Genomic DNA, 17,456 nt, shown 5'->3' with positions numbered 1-17,456 from the left:
CTATGGGGGAATCACACTGCACATCGGCTCTGTGGGGAATCACACTGCACATCGGCTATGGGGGGATCACACAGCACATCGGCTATGGGGGGATCACACAGCACATCGGCTATGGGGGAATCACACTGCACATCGGCTATGGGGGGATCACACTGCACATCGGCTATGGGGGGAATCACTGCACATCGGCTCTGGGGGAATCACCTGAACTACAAGGGGACCAATATACTTGCAGGGAGGTTTGCTGGTGTTATTGGGGAATGTTTAAACTAGATTTGCAGGGGAATGGGAACCAGAGTTCCAGAGCAGATAGTGGAGCAGGGGTGAAAATAAATGATGTTAATAGTTCATGCAAAATCACAAATAGAAGGGTTGAGTGTGGTGGTGATAATCTTCTGAGGTGTGTCTATTTCAATGCCAGGAGTATTGTGGGGAAGGCAGACGAGCTGAGGGCGTGGATTGACACATGGAATTATAACATTATAGCCATTAGTGAAACTTGGCTCCAGGAGGGGCAGGACTGGCAGCTCAATGTTCCAGGGTTCCGATGTTTCAGACGTGATAGAGGCAGAGGAATGAAGGGTTAGATTAGAGGGCTTGTCTACCGAGGCCATATGGGTGGAGCTGAGAAACAGGAAAGGTATGACCACATTAATGGGATTGTATTATAGACCACCCAATAGTCAGCGAGAATTGGAGAAGCAAATCTGCAGAGAGATAGCTGACGACTGCAGGAAACATAAAGTTGTGATAGTTGGGGATTTTAATTTTCCACATATAGATTGCGACTCCCATATTGTTAAAGGTCTAGACGGGTTAGAGTTTGTAAAATGTGTTCAGGAAAATTTTCTAGATCAATATATCGAGGTACCAACGAGAGAGGATGCAATATTAGATCTCCTATTAGGAAACGAGTTAGGACAAGTGACGGAGGTGTGTGTCGGGTAACACTTTGGTTCCAGTGATCATAATGCCATTAGTTTCAACTTGATCATGGATAAAGATACTTCTGGTCCTCGGGTTGAGGTTCTAAACTGGAAAAAGACCAAATTTGAAGAAATGAGAAAGGATCTAAAAAGCGTGGATTGGGACAGGCTGTTCTCTGGCAAGGATGTGATTGGTAAGTGGGAGGCCATCAAAGGAGAAACTTTGAGAGTGCAGAGTTTGTATGTTCCTGTCAGGATTAAAGGCAAAGTGAATAAGGAACCTTGGTTCTCAAGGGATATTGGAACTCTGATAAAGAAGAAGAGAGAGATGTATGACATGTATCGGCAACAGGGAGCAAATAAGATGCTTGAGGAGTATAAAAAGTGCAAGAAACTACTTAAGAAAGAAATCAGGAGGGCTAAAAGAAGACATGAGGTTGCTTTGGCAGACAAGGTGAAAGATAATCCTCAGAGATTCTGCAGGTATATTAAGAGCAAAAGGATAGTAAGGGATAAAATTGGTCCTCTTGAAGATCAGAGTGGTCGGCTATGTATGGAACCAAAAGAAATGGGGGAGATATTAAATGGGTCCTTTGCATCCGTATTGACTAAGGAAACTGGCATGGAGTCTATGGAAATAAGGCAAACAAGTAGGGAGGTCATAGAACCTATACAGATTAAAGGGGAGGAGGTGCTTGCTGTCTTGAGGTAAATCAGAGTGGATAAATCCACAGGACCGGACAGGGTATTCCCACGGACCTTGAGGGAAGCTAGTGTTGAACTTGCAGGGGCCCTGGCAGGCATATTTAAAATGTCAGTATTCACGGGGGAGGTGCCGGATGATTGGAGGGTGGCTCATGTTGTTCCGTTGTTTAAAAAAGGTTCCAAAAGAAATCCGGGAAATTATAGGCCAGTAAGTTTGACGTCGGTGGTGGGCAAGTTATTGGAAGGTGTGATAAGGGATAGGATCTACAAATATTTGGATAGACAGGGACTTATTAGGGAGAGTCAACATGGCTTTGTGCGTGGTGGGTCATGTTTGACCAATCTATTAGAGTTTTTCAAGGAGGTTGCCAGAAAAGTGGATGAAGGGAAGGCGGTGGATGTTGTCGCCATGGACTTCAGCAAGGCCTTTGACAAGGTCCCTCATGGGAGGTTAGTGAGGAAGGTTCAGTGGCTGGGTATACATGGGGTAACTTGGATTAGACACTGGCTCAATGGAAGAAGCCAGAGAGTGGTTGTGGAGGATTGCTTCTGAGTGAAGGCTTGTGACTAGTAGTGTGCCGCAGGGATCGGTGTTGGGTCCATTGTTGTTTGTCATCTATATCAATGATCTGGATGATAATGTGGTAAATTGGATCAGCAAATTTGCTGATGATACAAAGATTGGAGGTGTAGTGGACAGTGAGGAAGGTTTTCAAAGCTTGCAGAGGGATTTGGACCAGCTGGAAAAATGGGCTGAAAAATGACAGATGGAATTTAATGCAGACAAGTGTGAGATATTTAGGATGGCACGGTAGCACAGTGGTTAGCACTGCTGCTTCACAGCTCCAGGGACCTGGGTTCGATTCCCGGCTTGGGTCACTGTCTGTGTGGAGTTTGCACATTCTCCTCGTGTCTGCGTGGGTTTCCTCCGGGTGCTCCGGTTTCCTCCCACAGTCCAAAGATGTGCAGGTTAGGTTCATTGGCCATGCTAAAATTGCCCCTTAGTGTCCTGGGATGCGTAGATTAGAGGGATTAGCGGGTAAAATATGTAGGGATACGGGGGTAGGGACTGGGTGGGATTGTGGTCGGTGCAGACTTGATGGGCCGAATGGCCTCTTTCTGTACTGTAGGGTTTCTATGATTTCTATGATATTGAACTTTGGAAGGACAAACCAAAGAAGAACGTACAGGGTAAATGGTAGGACTCTGAAGAGTGCAGTTGAACAGAGGGATCTGGGAATACAGGTACAGAATTCCCTAAAAGTGACGTCACAGGTGGATAGGGTCGTAAAGAGTGCCTTTGGTACATTGGCCTTTATAAATCGGAGTATCGAGTATAAAAGTTGGAGTGTTATGTTAAGGTCATATAAGGCATTGGTGAGGCCGAATTTGGAGTATTGTGTCCTGTACAGTTTTGGTCACCTAGTTACAGGAAGGATGTAAATAAGGTTGAAAGAGTGCAGAGAAGGTTCACAAGGATGTTGCCGGGACTTGAGAAGCTGAGTGACAGAGAGGGATTGAATAGGTTGGGACTTTATTCCCTGGAGCGTAGAAGATTGAGGGGAGATTTGATAGAGGTGTATAAGATTTTGATGGGTATAGATAGAGTGAATGCAAGCAGGCTTTTTCCGCTGAGGCTGGGGGAGAAAAAAAACCAGAGGGCATGGGTTAAGGGTGAAAGGAGAAAAGTTTAAAGGGAATATTAGGGGGTCTTCTTCACGCAGAGACTGGTGGGAGTGTGGAATGAGCTGCCGGATAAAGTGGTAAATGCGGGGTCACTTTTAACATTTAAGAAAAACTTGGACGGGTTCATGGATGAGAGGGGTGTGGAGGGATATGGTCCAGGTGCAGGTCAGTGGGACGAGGCAAAAAATGGTTCGGCACAGACAAGAAGGGCCAAAAGGCCTGTTTCTGAGCTGTAATGTTCTATGGTTGTAAAAGCTTCAACAAGTATATTAAACAGGAAGAGAGGAGACAAAAGCAATGTGTGTTAGAGGGAGAGAGTGGGGAATTCATCATGGCAAACAAGCAGATTGAAAAGATTCTGAAAAAGTGTTTCCTAGCAACCGGCACAGGAGAAGAAACAACAAAATCACAAGAATAGTCAAAAATGAAAGTCAGCAACTTAAAGTGAACCCCATCACCAACCCCTCAATTTGATGGGAACTCGACAGCTAATGGTGCCCCTACCTTTTCCTGCGCCCCCTGTCTTCAGGCAGATGAACTGGAAATAATGCTGTTTCCAGTGTGGAATTGGTGCTGTGGCTCACTTGGTTCAAGTGCCTGCTTCTTAAACAGGAGATCCTGAGTTCAAATCTCCGTGGTGCCTTTGTGTACTATGCAATTCTGAAACAAAATCACTCCTACTCTGAGAAGCTGCAACTTTCCCGTCACACAGTTCGACAGCAGGAAAAGAAGCCCAGAGGCACATTTTGTCTGCGCCGGCCATCAAGTACCTATTAAAATGGATGAATGTTGCTGCCGGCGACTCTTGAAATTGTCAATCGCGTGTGAGGAATTTGTTAAAGGACATCTGTTCATCTATTTTGAAACACATCTCAAACAATTGCGTTCAGGGTGGAAGAAAAGCAAAACCCAAACAGGGACTTGAACCCTCGACCCTCAGATTAAAATTCTGATGCTTTACTGACTGAGCTCTCCAGGATTCCAGAACTTTATGTTTTCCTGTGTTGAACTCGCCGCTCTCTCACAGTGAGTTAGAGCTGATAAGATTGAAGGAGAGTGCATTTTTTAATGGGGGTGGGGAAGTGTGATATTATCCACTTTGAGGTCAAGATGATTATTTGCTGTAACTTTCTAAATGTCCAAAAGTCAAATCGTGCTGAGCATTTCATCGATTTGGCAGAACAAGGACCTCATGAAATCCTCCACTTTAGATCCTTCCTCTCTCGTTCCTATAATGAGTCTAACAGTCAGTCACCCGTGGTTCAGTTGGTTAATGCGCTTGTCTCGTCGGCTGGTATTCCTGAGTTAAAATCTCCGTGATACCTGTTTATACATTTCACGTTGAACCTTTTAAAGTAAATCACCATCTCTCTGAGGACCAGCAGTTTTACAGTCCTGCATTCTACAGCATAAACAGTGTCCCTTTGACACATCGAGTCTGCTCCGGCCATCAAGCACGTGTCTATTCTATCCCAACTCGAACTCTGTTTCTCTCTCCACTGATATTCAAACTGGTAACCATGACTTTTGTTCAGATGGACATCATTGACAAATATTTTGCCGCAGCTTCAATCCTATCTGAGCATTTAACAGATTGGGCGGAACAAGGTCTGCATGAAATCCTCCTCTTTAGATCCTTCCTCTCTCTTTATTATAATGAACAGCATGACATGAGCAAGTTCTGTGGAACAAAGAGATTTGGGCATGTTTTTCAATAGATCTCTGAAGACGCAGGGGCATGTTAGTGGAGTGGGGAAAAGTGCATACGGGGCACTTGCCTTCATAAATCACAACATTGATTACAAAAGCAGGGAAGTCATGTTGGATAAAAGCAAAATACTGCAGATGCTGGAATCTGAAACAACAGAAAATGCTGGAAAATCTCAGCAGGTCTGACAGCATCTGTGGGGGGAGAATCGAGCCAACTTTTGGAGTCTGGATGACCCTTCGTCAGAGCTGAGAGCACAGAGAATCAGCGGAGATTCAGCAAGAGCTCCTCCTTCAATCTGCTCTGTTGCATTTGCTGCTCCCAATGCGCTCGACTCTACATCGGAGAGACCAAACGGAGACTGGGTGATCGCTTTGCTGAGCACCTTCGCTCCGTCCGCACACAGGACCCTAACCTTCCTGTCGCTTGCTGCTTCAACACACCACCCTGCTCTCCTGTCCACATGTCCGTCCTTGGCCTTTTCAGGGTCAGAGGAGATTCACCAGGATGCTGCCTGGGACGGAACATTTAACTTACGAAGAGATGTTGGGTAGGCTTGGATTATCTTCGTTGGAGCAGAGTAGACTGAGGGGGCGACCTGAAAGAAGTTGACAAGATTATGAGAGGCATGGACAGAGTGGATAGTCAGAAGCTTTTTCCCAGGGCGGAAGAGTCAATTACTGGGGGGGCATAGGTTTAAGGTGCGAGGGGCAAGGTTTAAAGGAGATGTACGAGGCAGAGTTTTTACACAGAGGGCGGTAGGTGCCTGGAACTCGCTGCTGGGGGAGGGAGTGGAAGCGGATACAATGGTGACTTGTAAGGGCGTCTTGACAAATACCTGAATAGGATGGGAATGAAGGGATATGGGCCCCGGAAGGGTAGGGGGTTTTAGTTAAGTCGGGCAGCATGGTCGGTGCAGGCTTGGAGGGCCGAAGGGCCTGTTCCTGTGCTGTAATTTTCTTTGTTCTTTGTACTTCTGAGGCTGCATAAGGCTCTGGTCAGACCCCATTTGGAGTATTGTGAGCAGCTTTGGGCCCCGTATCTAAGGACGGATGTGCTGGCCTTGGAAAGGGTCCAGAGGAGGTTCACAAGAATCCCTGGAATGAAGAGCTTGTTGTATGAGGAACAGTTGAGGACTCTGGGTCTGTACTCGTTGCAGTTTAGAAGGATGAGGGGGGATCTTATTGAAACTTACAGGATACTGCGAGGCCTGGATAGAGTGGACGTGGAGAGGATGTTCCCACTCGTCAGAAAAACTAGAACCAGAGGGCACAACCTCAGGCGAAAGAGACGATCCTTTAAAACAGAGACGAGGAGGAATTTCTTCAGCCAGAGAGTGGTGAATCTGTGGAACTCTTTGCCGCAGAAGGCTGTGGAGGCCAGGTCATTGAGTGTCTTTAAGACAGAGATAGGTTCTTGATTAATAAGGGGATCGGGGGTTATGGGGAAAAGGCAGGAGAATGGGGATGAGAAAAATATCAGCCACGATTGAATGGCGAAGCAGACTCGATGGGCCGAGTGGCCTAATTCTGTTACTGTGTCTTATGGTCATTTAAAATGGGCCTCTGGGCTTCTTTTCCTGTGATCGAACTGTGTGACGGGAAAGTTACGGCTTCTCAGATTTGCAAAATGCACCATACACAAAGGCACCGCTGAGATTTGAACTCAGGATCTCCTGTTTACGAGGCAGGCACTTTAACCAACTAAGCCACAGCACCTCCAAAAAAGTCGAACCAATGTTATAATTTGTTATAAAATTAAAAGCAAAATCCTGTGGATGCTGCAACCTAAAACCATCTGGTCCTTCGAACCTGCTTCACTATTTACTAAGGCCATGGCTGATCCCTTTCTGTTGGCTTCCACATTCTCCATATTCCCCTTCCCCTCCCCGATAATCTTTAATTCTCTCACTCAACAAATATCTAACTCCCTCCGCCAGGAAAATATTCAATATTATAAAGTGCAGCACTCCCTCAGCACTGACCCTCTGACAGTGCAGCACTCCCTCAGCACTGACCCTCCGACAGTGCAGCACTCCCTCAGCACTGACCCTCTGACAGTGCGGCACTCCCTCAGCACTGACCCTCTGACAGTGCAGCACTCCCTCAGCACTGACCCTCTGACAGTGCAGCACTCCCTCAGCACTGACCCTCTGACAGTGCAGCACTCCCTCAGTACTGACCCTCTGACAGTGCAGCACTCCCTCAGCACTGACCGTCTGACAGTGCAGCGCTCCCTCAGTACTGACCCTCTGACAGTGCAGCACTCCCTCAGCAATGACCCTCAGACAGTGCAGCACTCCCCCAGTACTGACCCTCTGACAGTGCAGCACTCCCTCAGCATTGACTATCTGACAGTGCAGCACTCCCTCAGTACTGACCCTCTGACAGTGCTGCACTCCCTCAGTACTGACCCTCTGACAGTGCGGCACTCCCTCAGTACTGACTATCTGACAGTGCAGCACTCCCTCAGTACTGACCCTCGGACAGAGCAGCACTCCCTCAGTACTGACCCTCTGACAGTGCAGCACTCCCTCAGCACTGACCCTCTGACAGTGCAGCACTCACTCAGCACTGATCCTCTGACAGGGCAGCACTTCCTCAGTACTGACCCTCTGACAGTGCAGCACTCCCTCAGTACTGACCCTCTGGCAGGGCAGCACTCCCTCAGTACTGACCCTCTGGCAGGGCAGCACTCCCTCAGTACTGACCCTCTGACAGGGCAGCACTCGCTCAGCACTGACCCTCTGACAGTGCGGCACTGCATCAGCACAACTCACTGCACCCCACACTCCCCTGACTGGCCGCACTCACAGAACCCGCACTCTCCTGACTGGCCGCACTCACAGAAACCGCACTCCCCTGACTGACCGCACTCATTGCTCACACACTCCCCTGACTGACCGCACTCATTGCTCACACACTTCCCTGACTGACCGCACTCACTGCACCCGCACTCCCCCGACTGAGCACACTCACTGCTCCCACACTCCGCTGTCTGGCCGCACTCACTGCCACCGCACTGCCCTGACCGGCCGCACTCACTGCACCCGCACTCCCGACTGACCGAACCCACTGCCCCTGCACTCCCCTGACTGGCCGCACTCACAGCACCCGCACTCCCCTGACAGACCGCACAGACTGCCCCCACTCTCCCCTGACTGACAACACTCACTGCCCCCGAACTCCCTTCACTGACCGCACTCACAGCACCCGCACTCCCCTGACTGGCCGCACTCACAGCACCCGCACTCCCCTGACTGACCGCACTCACTGCACCCACTCTCCCCTGACTGACAACACTCACTGCCCCCGAACTCCCTTCACTGACCGCACTCACAGCACCCGCACTCCCCTGACTGGCCGCACTCACAGCACCAAAACTCCCCTGACTTGCCGCACACACTGCACCCGCACTCCCCTGACAGGCCGCACTCACTGCACCCACATTCCCCTGACTGGCCGCACTCACTGCACCCACACTCCCCTGACTGACCGAACCCACTGCCCCGGACTCCCGTGACTGGTCGCACTCTCTGTCCCCGCACTCCCCCGACTGGGCAGGCTCACAGCAGCCCCACTCCCCTGACTGGCCGCACTAACTGCACCCACACTCCCGTGACTGGTCGCACTCACTGCACCCGGACTCCCCAGACTGGCCGCACTCACTGCACTCCACTGACTGGCCGCACTCACTGCACCCACACTCCCTTGACTGACCGCACTGACTGCACCCGCACTCCCCTGACTGACAAGACTCACTGCCCCCGCACTCCCCGAACTGACCGCACTCACAGCACCCGCACTCCCCTGACTTACCGCACTCACTGCACCCACACTCCCCTGAGTGGCCGCACTCACTGCACCCGCACTCCCCTGACTGGCCGCACTCACCGCCCCTGCACTGCCCTGACTGGCCGGACTCACTGGACCCGCACTCCCCTGACTGGCCGCACGAACTGCACCCGCACTCCTCTGACTGGCCGCACTCACCGCACGCCCCTGACTGACCGCACTAACTGCACCCGCACTCCCCTGACTGGCCGCACTCACAGCACCCGCACTTCCCTGACTGGCCGCACTCACTTCACCCGCACTCCACTGACTGGCCGCACTCACTGCACCCGCACTCCCCTGACTGCCCGAACCAACTGCCCCGGACTCCCCTGACTGGTCGCACTCACTGCACGCCCCTGACTGACCGCACTCCCCTGACTGGCCACACTCACAGCCCCCGCACTCCCCTGACTGACCGCACTAACTGCTCCCGCACTCCCCTGACTGGCCGCACTCACAGCCCCCGCACTCCCCTGACTGGCCGCACTCACAGCCCCCGCACTCCCCTGACTGACCGCACTCACTGCACCCGCACTCCCCTGACTGGCCGCACTCACAGAAACCGCACTCCCCTGACTGACCGCACTTACTGCACCCGCGCTCCCCTGACTGGCCGCACTCACTGCCCCCGCACTCCCCTGACTGGCCGCACTCACTGCACCCACAATCCCCTGACTGGCCGCACTCACTGCACCCGCTCTCTCCTGACTGATCGCACTAACTGCACCCACACTCCCCTGACTGGTCGCACTCACTGCACCCACAATCCCCTGACTGGCCGCACTCACTGCACCCGGACTCCCCTGACAGGCCGCACACACTGCACCCGCACTCCCCTGACTGGCCGCACTCACTGCACCCACAATCCCCTGACTGGCCGCACTCACTGCACCCGGACTCCCCTGACAGGCCGCACACACTGCACCCGCACTCCCCTGACTGGCCGCACTCACTGCACCCACACTCCCCTGACTGGTCGCACTCACTGCATCCACACTCCCCTGACTGGCCGCACACACTGCCCCCGCACTCCCCCGACTGGCCGCACTCACTGCACCCGCACTCCCCTGACTGACCGCACTCACTGCACCCACACTCCCCTGACTGACAACACTCACTGCCCCCGCACTCCCCTGACTGACAGCACTCACTGCACCCGCACTCCCCTGACTGGCCGCACTCACTGCACCCGCACTCCCCTGACTGGCCGCACTCACTGCCCCCGCACTCCCCTGACTGACCGCACTCACTGCACCCGCACTCCCCTGACTGACCGCACTCACTGCCCCCGCACTCCCCTGACTGACCGCACTCACTGCCCCCGCACTCCCCTGACTGACCGCACTCACTGCACCCGCACTCCCCTGACTGACCGCACTCACTGCACCCACACTCCCCTGACTGACCGCACTCACTGCAGCCGCACTCCCCTGAATGGCCGCAATCACCGCCCCCGCACTGCCCTGACTGGCCGCACTCACTGCACCCGCACTCCCCTGACTGGCCGCACTAACTGCACCCGCACTCCCCTGACTGGCCACACTCACCGCACGCCCCTGACTGACCGCACTAACTGCACCCGCACTCCCCTGACTGGCCGCACTCACCGCACTCCCCTGACTGACCGCAGTAACTGCACCCACACTCCCCTGACTGGCCACACGCACCACACGCCCCTGACTGACCGCACTCACAGCCCCTGCCCTCCCCTGACTGGCCGCACTCACTGCACCCGCACCTCCCTGACTGGCCGCACTCACTGCACCCGCACCCCCCTGACTGGCCGCACTCACTGCACCCACACTCCCCTGACTGACCGCACTCACTGCACCTGCGCTCCCCTGATTGACCGCGCTCACTGCACCCGCACTCCCCTGATTGACCGCACTCAGTGCATCCACACTCCCCTGACTGGTCGCACTCACTGCATCCACACTCCCCTGACTGGCCGCACTCACTGCACCCACACTCCTCTGACTGGCCGCACTCACGCACTCCCCTGACTGGCCGCACTCACTGCACCCGCACTCACCGCACTCCCCAGACTGGTCGCACTCAGTGCATCCACACTCCACAGACTGGTCGCACTCACTGCATCCACACTCCCCTGACTGGCCGCACACACTGCCCCCGCACTCCCCCGACTGGCCGAACTCACAGAACCCGCACTCCCCTGACTGGCCGAACTCACAGAACCGGCACTCCCCTGACTGGCCGCACTCACCGCACTCCCCAGACTGGTCGCACTCACTGCATCCACACTCCCCTGACTGGCCGCACACACTGCCCCCGCACTCCCCCGACTGGCCGAACTCACAGAACCCGCACTCCGCTGACTGCCCGCACTCACTGCCCCCGCACTCCCTTGACTGACCGCACTGACTGCACCCGCACTCCCCTGACTGACCGCACTCACTGCACCCGCACTCCCCTGACTGAGCGCACTCACTGCACCCGCACTCCCCTGACTGGCCGCACTAACTGCACCCGCACTCCCCTGACTGGCCGCACTCACTGCACCCGCACTCCCCTGACTGGCCGCACTCACCGCACTCCCCTGACTGACCGCACTCACAGCACCCGCACTCCCCTGACTGGCCGCACTCCCTTGACTGACCGCACACACAGCCCCTGCCCTCCCCTGACTGACCGCACTTACTCCACCCGCGCTCACCTGACTGACAACACTCACTGACCCCGCTCTCCCCTGACTGGCCGCACTCACTGCCCCCGCACTCCCCTGACTGGCCGCACTCACTGCACCCGCACTCACCTGACTGGCCGCACTCACTGCACCCACATTCCCCTGACTGGCCGCACTCACTGCCCCCGCACTCCCCTGACTGACCGAACCCACTGCCCCGGACTCCCCTGACTGGCCGCACTCACTGCCCCCGCACTCCCCTGACTGGCCGCACTCACCGCACCCGTACTCCCCTGACTGACCGCACTCACTGCCCCCGCACTCCCCTGACTGACCACACTCACTGCACCCGCACTCCCCTGACTGACCGCACTCACTGCACCCACACTCCGCAGACTTGCCGCACATACTGCACCCGCACTCTGCAGACTGACCGCACTCACTGCCCCCACACTCCCCTGCCTGACCGCACTCACTGCACCAACACTCCCCTGACTGGCCGCACTCACTGCACCCGCACTCCCCTGACTGGCCGCAATCACCGCCCCCGCACTGCCGTGACTGGCCACACTCACCGCACGCCCCTGACTGACCGCACTAACTGCACCCGCACTCCCCTGACTGGCCGCACTCACAGCACCCGCACTTCCCTGACTGGCCGCACTCACTTCACCCGCACTCCACTGACTGGCCGCACTCACTGCACCCACATTCCCCCGACAGGCCGCACTCACTGCCCCCGCACTCCCCTGACTGCCCGAACCCACTGCCCCGGACTCCCCTGACTGGTCGCACTCACCGCACGCCCCTGACTGACCGCACTCCCCTGACTGGCCACACTCACAGCCCCCGCACTCCCCTGACTGACCGCACTAACTGCACCCGCACTCCCCTGACTGGCCGCACTCACAGCCCCCGCACTCCCCTGACTGGCCGCACTCACAGCCCCCGCACTCCCCTGACTGGCCGCACTCACAGAAACCGCACTCCCCTGACTGACCGCACTTACTGCACCCGCGCTCCCCTGACTGGCCGCACTCACTGCCCCCGCACTCCCCTGACTGGCCGCACTCACTGCACCCACAATCCCCTGACTGGCCGCACTCACTGCACCCGCTCTCTCCTGACTGATCGCACTAACTGCACCCACACTCCCCTGACTGGTCGCACTCACTGCACCCACAATCCTCTGACTGGCCGCACTCACTGCACCCGGACTCCCCTGACAGGCCGCACACACTGCACCCGCACTCCCCTGACTGGCCGCACTCACTGCACCCACACTCCCCTGACTGGTCGCACTCACTGCATCCACACTCCCCTGACTGGCCGCACTCATTGCATCCACACTCCCCTGACTGGCCGCACACACTGCCCCCGCACTCCCCCGACTGGCCGAACTCACAGAACCCGCACTCCCCTGACTGGCCGCACTCACTGCACCCGCACTCCCCTGACTGACCGCACTCACTGCCCCCGCCCTCCCCTGACTGGCCGCACTCACTGCACCCACACTCCCCTGACTGGCCGCACACACTGCCCCCGCACTCCCCTGACTGACCGCACTCACTGCACCCGCACTCCCCTGACTGACCGCACTCACTGCCCCCGCACTCCCCTGACTGACCGCACTAACTGCACCCGCACTCCCCTGACTGGCCGCACTCTCCGCACGCCCCTGACTGACCGCACTAACTGCACCCGCACTCCCCTGACTGGCCGCACTCACCGCACTCCCCTGACTGGCCGCACTAACTGCACCCGCACTCCCCTGACTGGCCGCACTCACAGCACCCGCACTCCCCTGACTGGCCGCACTCACTGCACCCACACTCCCTTGACTGACCGCACTCACTGCACCCGCACTCCCCTGACTGACCGCACTCACAGCCCCTGCCCTCCCCTGACTGACCGCACTCACTGCACCCGCCCTCACCTGACTGGCCGCGCTCACTGCACCTGCACTCACCTGACTGGCCGCACTCACTGCACCCACATTCCCCTGACTGGCCACACTCACTGCATCCGCACTACCCTGACTGGCCGCACTCACTGCACCCGCACCTCCCTGACTGGCCGCACTCAGTGCACCCGCACCCCCCTGACTGGCCGCACTCAATGCACCCACACTCCTCTGACTGGCCGCACTCACCGCACTCCCCTGACTGGCCGCACTCACTGCACCCGCACTCCTCTGACTGGCCGCACTCACCGCACTCCCCAGACTGGTCGCACTCAGTGCATCCACACTCCACAGACTGGTCGCACTCACTGCATCCACACTCCCCTGACTGGCCGCACACACTGCCCCAGCACTCCCCTGACTGGCCGCACACACTGCCCCCGCACTCCCCCGACTGGCCGAACTCACAGAACCCGCACTCCCCTGACTGCCCGCACTCACTGCACCCACACTCCCTTGACTGACCGCACTGACTGCACCCGCACTCCCCTGACTGACCGCACTCACTGCACCCGCACTCCCATGACTGGCCGCACTCACTGCCCCCGCACTCCCCTGACTGACCGCACTCACTGCACCCGCACTCCCCTGACTGGCCGCACTAACTGCACCCGCACTCCCCTGACTGGCCGCACTCACTGCACCCGCACTCCCCTGACTGGCCGCACTCACCGCACTCCCCTGACTGACCGCACTCACAGCACCCGCACTCCCCTGACTGGCCGCACTCCCTTGACTGACCGCACTCACAGCCCCTGCCCTCCCCTGACTGACCGCACTTACTCCACCCGCGCTCACCTGACTGACCGCACTCACTGCACCCGCACTCCCCTGACTGACAACACTCACTGCCCCCGCCCTCCCCTGACTGGCCGCACTCACTGCCCCCGCACTCCCCTGACTGGCCGCACTCACGGCACCCGCACTCCCCTGACTGACCGCACTCACTGCCCCCGCACTCCCCTGACTGACCGCACTCACTGCCCCCGCACTCCCCTGACTGAGCGCACTCACTGCACCCGCACTCCCCTGACTGACCGCACTCACTGCACCCACACTCCGCAGACTTGCCGCACATACTGCACCCGCACTCTGCAGACTGACCGCACTCACTGCCCCCACACTCCCCTGCCTGACCGCACTCACTGCACCCACACTCCCCTGACTGGCCGCACTCACTGCACCCGCACTCCCCTGACTGGCCGCAATCACCGCCCCCGCACTGCCCTGACTGGCCGCACTCACTGCACCCGCACTCCCCTGACTGGCCGCACTAACTGCACCCGCACTCCCCTGACTGGCCACACTCACCGCACGCCCCTGACTGACCGCACTAACTGCACCCGCACTCCCCTGACTGGCCACACGCACCGAACGCCCCTGACTGACCGCACTCACTGCACCCACACTCCCCTGACTGGCCGCACTCACTGCACCCACACTCCCTTGACTGACCGCACTCACTGCACCCGCACTCCCCTGACTGACCGCACTCACAGCCCCTGCCCTCCCCTGACTGACCGCACTCACTGCCCCCGCCCTCACCTGACTGGCCGCGCTCACTGCACCTGCACTCACCTGACTGGCCGCACTCACTGCACCAATATTCCCCTGACTGGCCGCACTCACTGCACCCGCACCCCCCTGACTGGCCGCACTCACTGCACCCGCACTCCCCTGACTGACCGCACTCACTGCACCCGCGCTCCCCTGATTGACCGCGCTCACTGCACCCGCACTCCCCTGATTGACCGCACTCACTGCATCCAGACTCCCCTAACTGGCCGCACTCACTGCACCCCCCACACTCCTCTGACTGGCCGCACTCACCGCACTCCCCTGACTGGCCGCACTCACTGCACCCGCACTCCTCTGACTGGCCGCACTCACCGCTCTCCCCAGACTGGTCGCACTCAGTGCATCCACACTCCCCTGACTGGCCGCACACACTGCCCCAGCACTCCCCTGACTGGCCGCACACACTGCCCCCGCACTCCCCCGACTGGCCGAACTCACAGAACCCGCACTCCCCTGACTGCCCGCACTCACTGCACCCACACTCCCTTGACTGACCGCACTGACTGCACCCGCACTCCCCTGACTGACCGCACTCACTGCACCCGCACTCCCCTGACTGGCCGCACTCACTGCCCCCGCACTCCCCTGACTGACCGCACTCACTGCACCCGCAGTCCCCTGACTGGCCGCACTAACTGCACCCGCACTCCCCTGACTGGCCGCACTCACTGCACCCGCACTCCCCTGACTGGCCGCACTCACCGCACTCCCCTGACTGACCGCACTCACAGCACCCGCACTCCCCTGACTGGCCGCACTCCCTTGACTGACCGCACTCACAGCCCCTGCCCTCCCCTGACTGACCGCACTTACTCCACCCTCGCTCACCTGACTGACCGCACTCACTGCCCCCGCACTCCCCTGACTGACCGCACTCACTGCACCCGCACTCCCCTGACTGGCCGCACTAACTGCACCCGCACTCCCCTGACTGGCCGCACTCACTGCACCCGCACTCCCCTGACTGGCCGCACTCACCGCACTCCCCTGACTGACCGCACTCACAGCACCCGCACTCCCCTGACTGGCCGCACTCCCTTGACTGACCGCACTCACAGCCCCTGCCCTCCCCTGACTGACCGCACTTACTCCACCCGCGCTCACCTGACTGACCGCACTCACTGCACCCGCACTCCCCTGACTGACAACACTCACTGCCCCCGCCCTCCCCTGACTGGCCGCACTCACTGCCCCCGCACTCCCCTGACTGGCCGCACTCACGGCACCCGCACTCCCCTGACTGACCGCACTCACTGCCCCCGCACTCCCCTGACTGACCGCACTCACTGCCCCCGCACTCCCCTGACTGAGCGCACTCACTGCACCCGCACTCCCCTGACTGACCGCACTCACTGCACCCACACTCCGCAGACTTGCCGCACATACTGCACCCGCACTCTGCAGACTGACCGCACTCACTGCCCCCACACTCCCCTGCCTGACCGCACTCACAGCCCCTGCCCTCCCCTGACTGACCGCACTCACTGCCCCCGCCCTCACCTGACTGGCCGCGCTCACTGCACCTGCACTCACCTGACTGAGCGCACTCACTGCACCCGCACTCCCCTGACTGACCGCACTCACTGCACCCACACTCCGCAGACTTGCCGCACATACTGCACCCGCACTCTGCAGACTGACCGCACTCACTGCCCCCACACTCCCCTGCCTGACCGCACTCACAGCCCCTGCCCTCCCCTGACTGACCGCACTCACTGCCCCCGCCCTCACCTGACTGGCCGCACTCACTGCACCCATATTCCCCTGACTGGCCGCACTCACTGCACCCGCACCCCCCTGACTGGCCGCACTCACTGCACCCGCACTCCCCTGACTGACCGCACTCACTGCACCCGCGCTCCCCTGATTGACCGCGCTCACTGCACCCGCACTCCCCTGATTGACCGCACTCACTGCATCCAGACTCCCCGAACTGGCCGCACTCACTGCACCCCCCACACTCCTCTGACTGGCCGCACTCACCGCACTCCCCTGACTGGCCGCACTCACTGCACCCGCACTCCTCTGACTGGCCGCACTCACCGCACTCCCCAGACTGGTCGCACTCAGTGCATCCACACTCCCCTGACTGGCCGCACACACTGCCCCAGCACTCCCCTGACTGGCCGCACACACTGCCCCCGCACTCCCCCGACTGGCCGAACTCACAGAACCCGCACTCCCCTGACTGCCCGCACTCACTGCACCCACACTCCCTTGACTGACCGCACTGACTGCACCCGCACTCCCCTGACTGACCGCACTCACTGCACCCGCACTCCCCTGACTGGCCGCACTCACTGCCCCCGCACTCCCCTGACTGACCGCACTCACTGCACCCGCAGTCCCCTGACTGGCCGCACTAACTGCACCCACACTCCCCTGACTGGCCGCACTCACTGCACGCGCA

General features: G+C 58.2%; 1 non-coding gene across 1 annotated transcript; it reads right to left on the bottom strand.

The window, feature by feature from the left end:
- Positions 1-6,669: 6,669 nt before the first annotated feature.
- Positions 6,670-6,743, bottom strand: trnat-cgu (transfer RNA threonine (anticodon CGU)). The gene has a single exon. It is a non-coding gene; the product is annotated as a tRNA-Thr (tRNA).
- Positions 6,744-17,456: the final 10,713 nt, after the last annotated feature.

The sequence above is a fragment of the Mustelus asterias genome, chromosome 16 (assembly GCF_964213995.1).
Source record: "Mustelus asterias chromosome 16, sMusAst1.hap1.1, whole genome shotgun sequence".
NCBI classification, from domain to species: domain Eukaryota; kingdom Metazoa; phylum Chordata; class Chondrichthyes; order Carcharhiniformes; family Triakidae; genus Mustelus; species Mustelus asterias.
The sequence above is the reverse complement of the archived record's forward strand: the minus strand, read 5'-3'. Positions and strand labels throughout refer to the sequence as shown.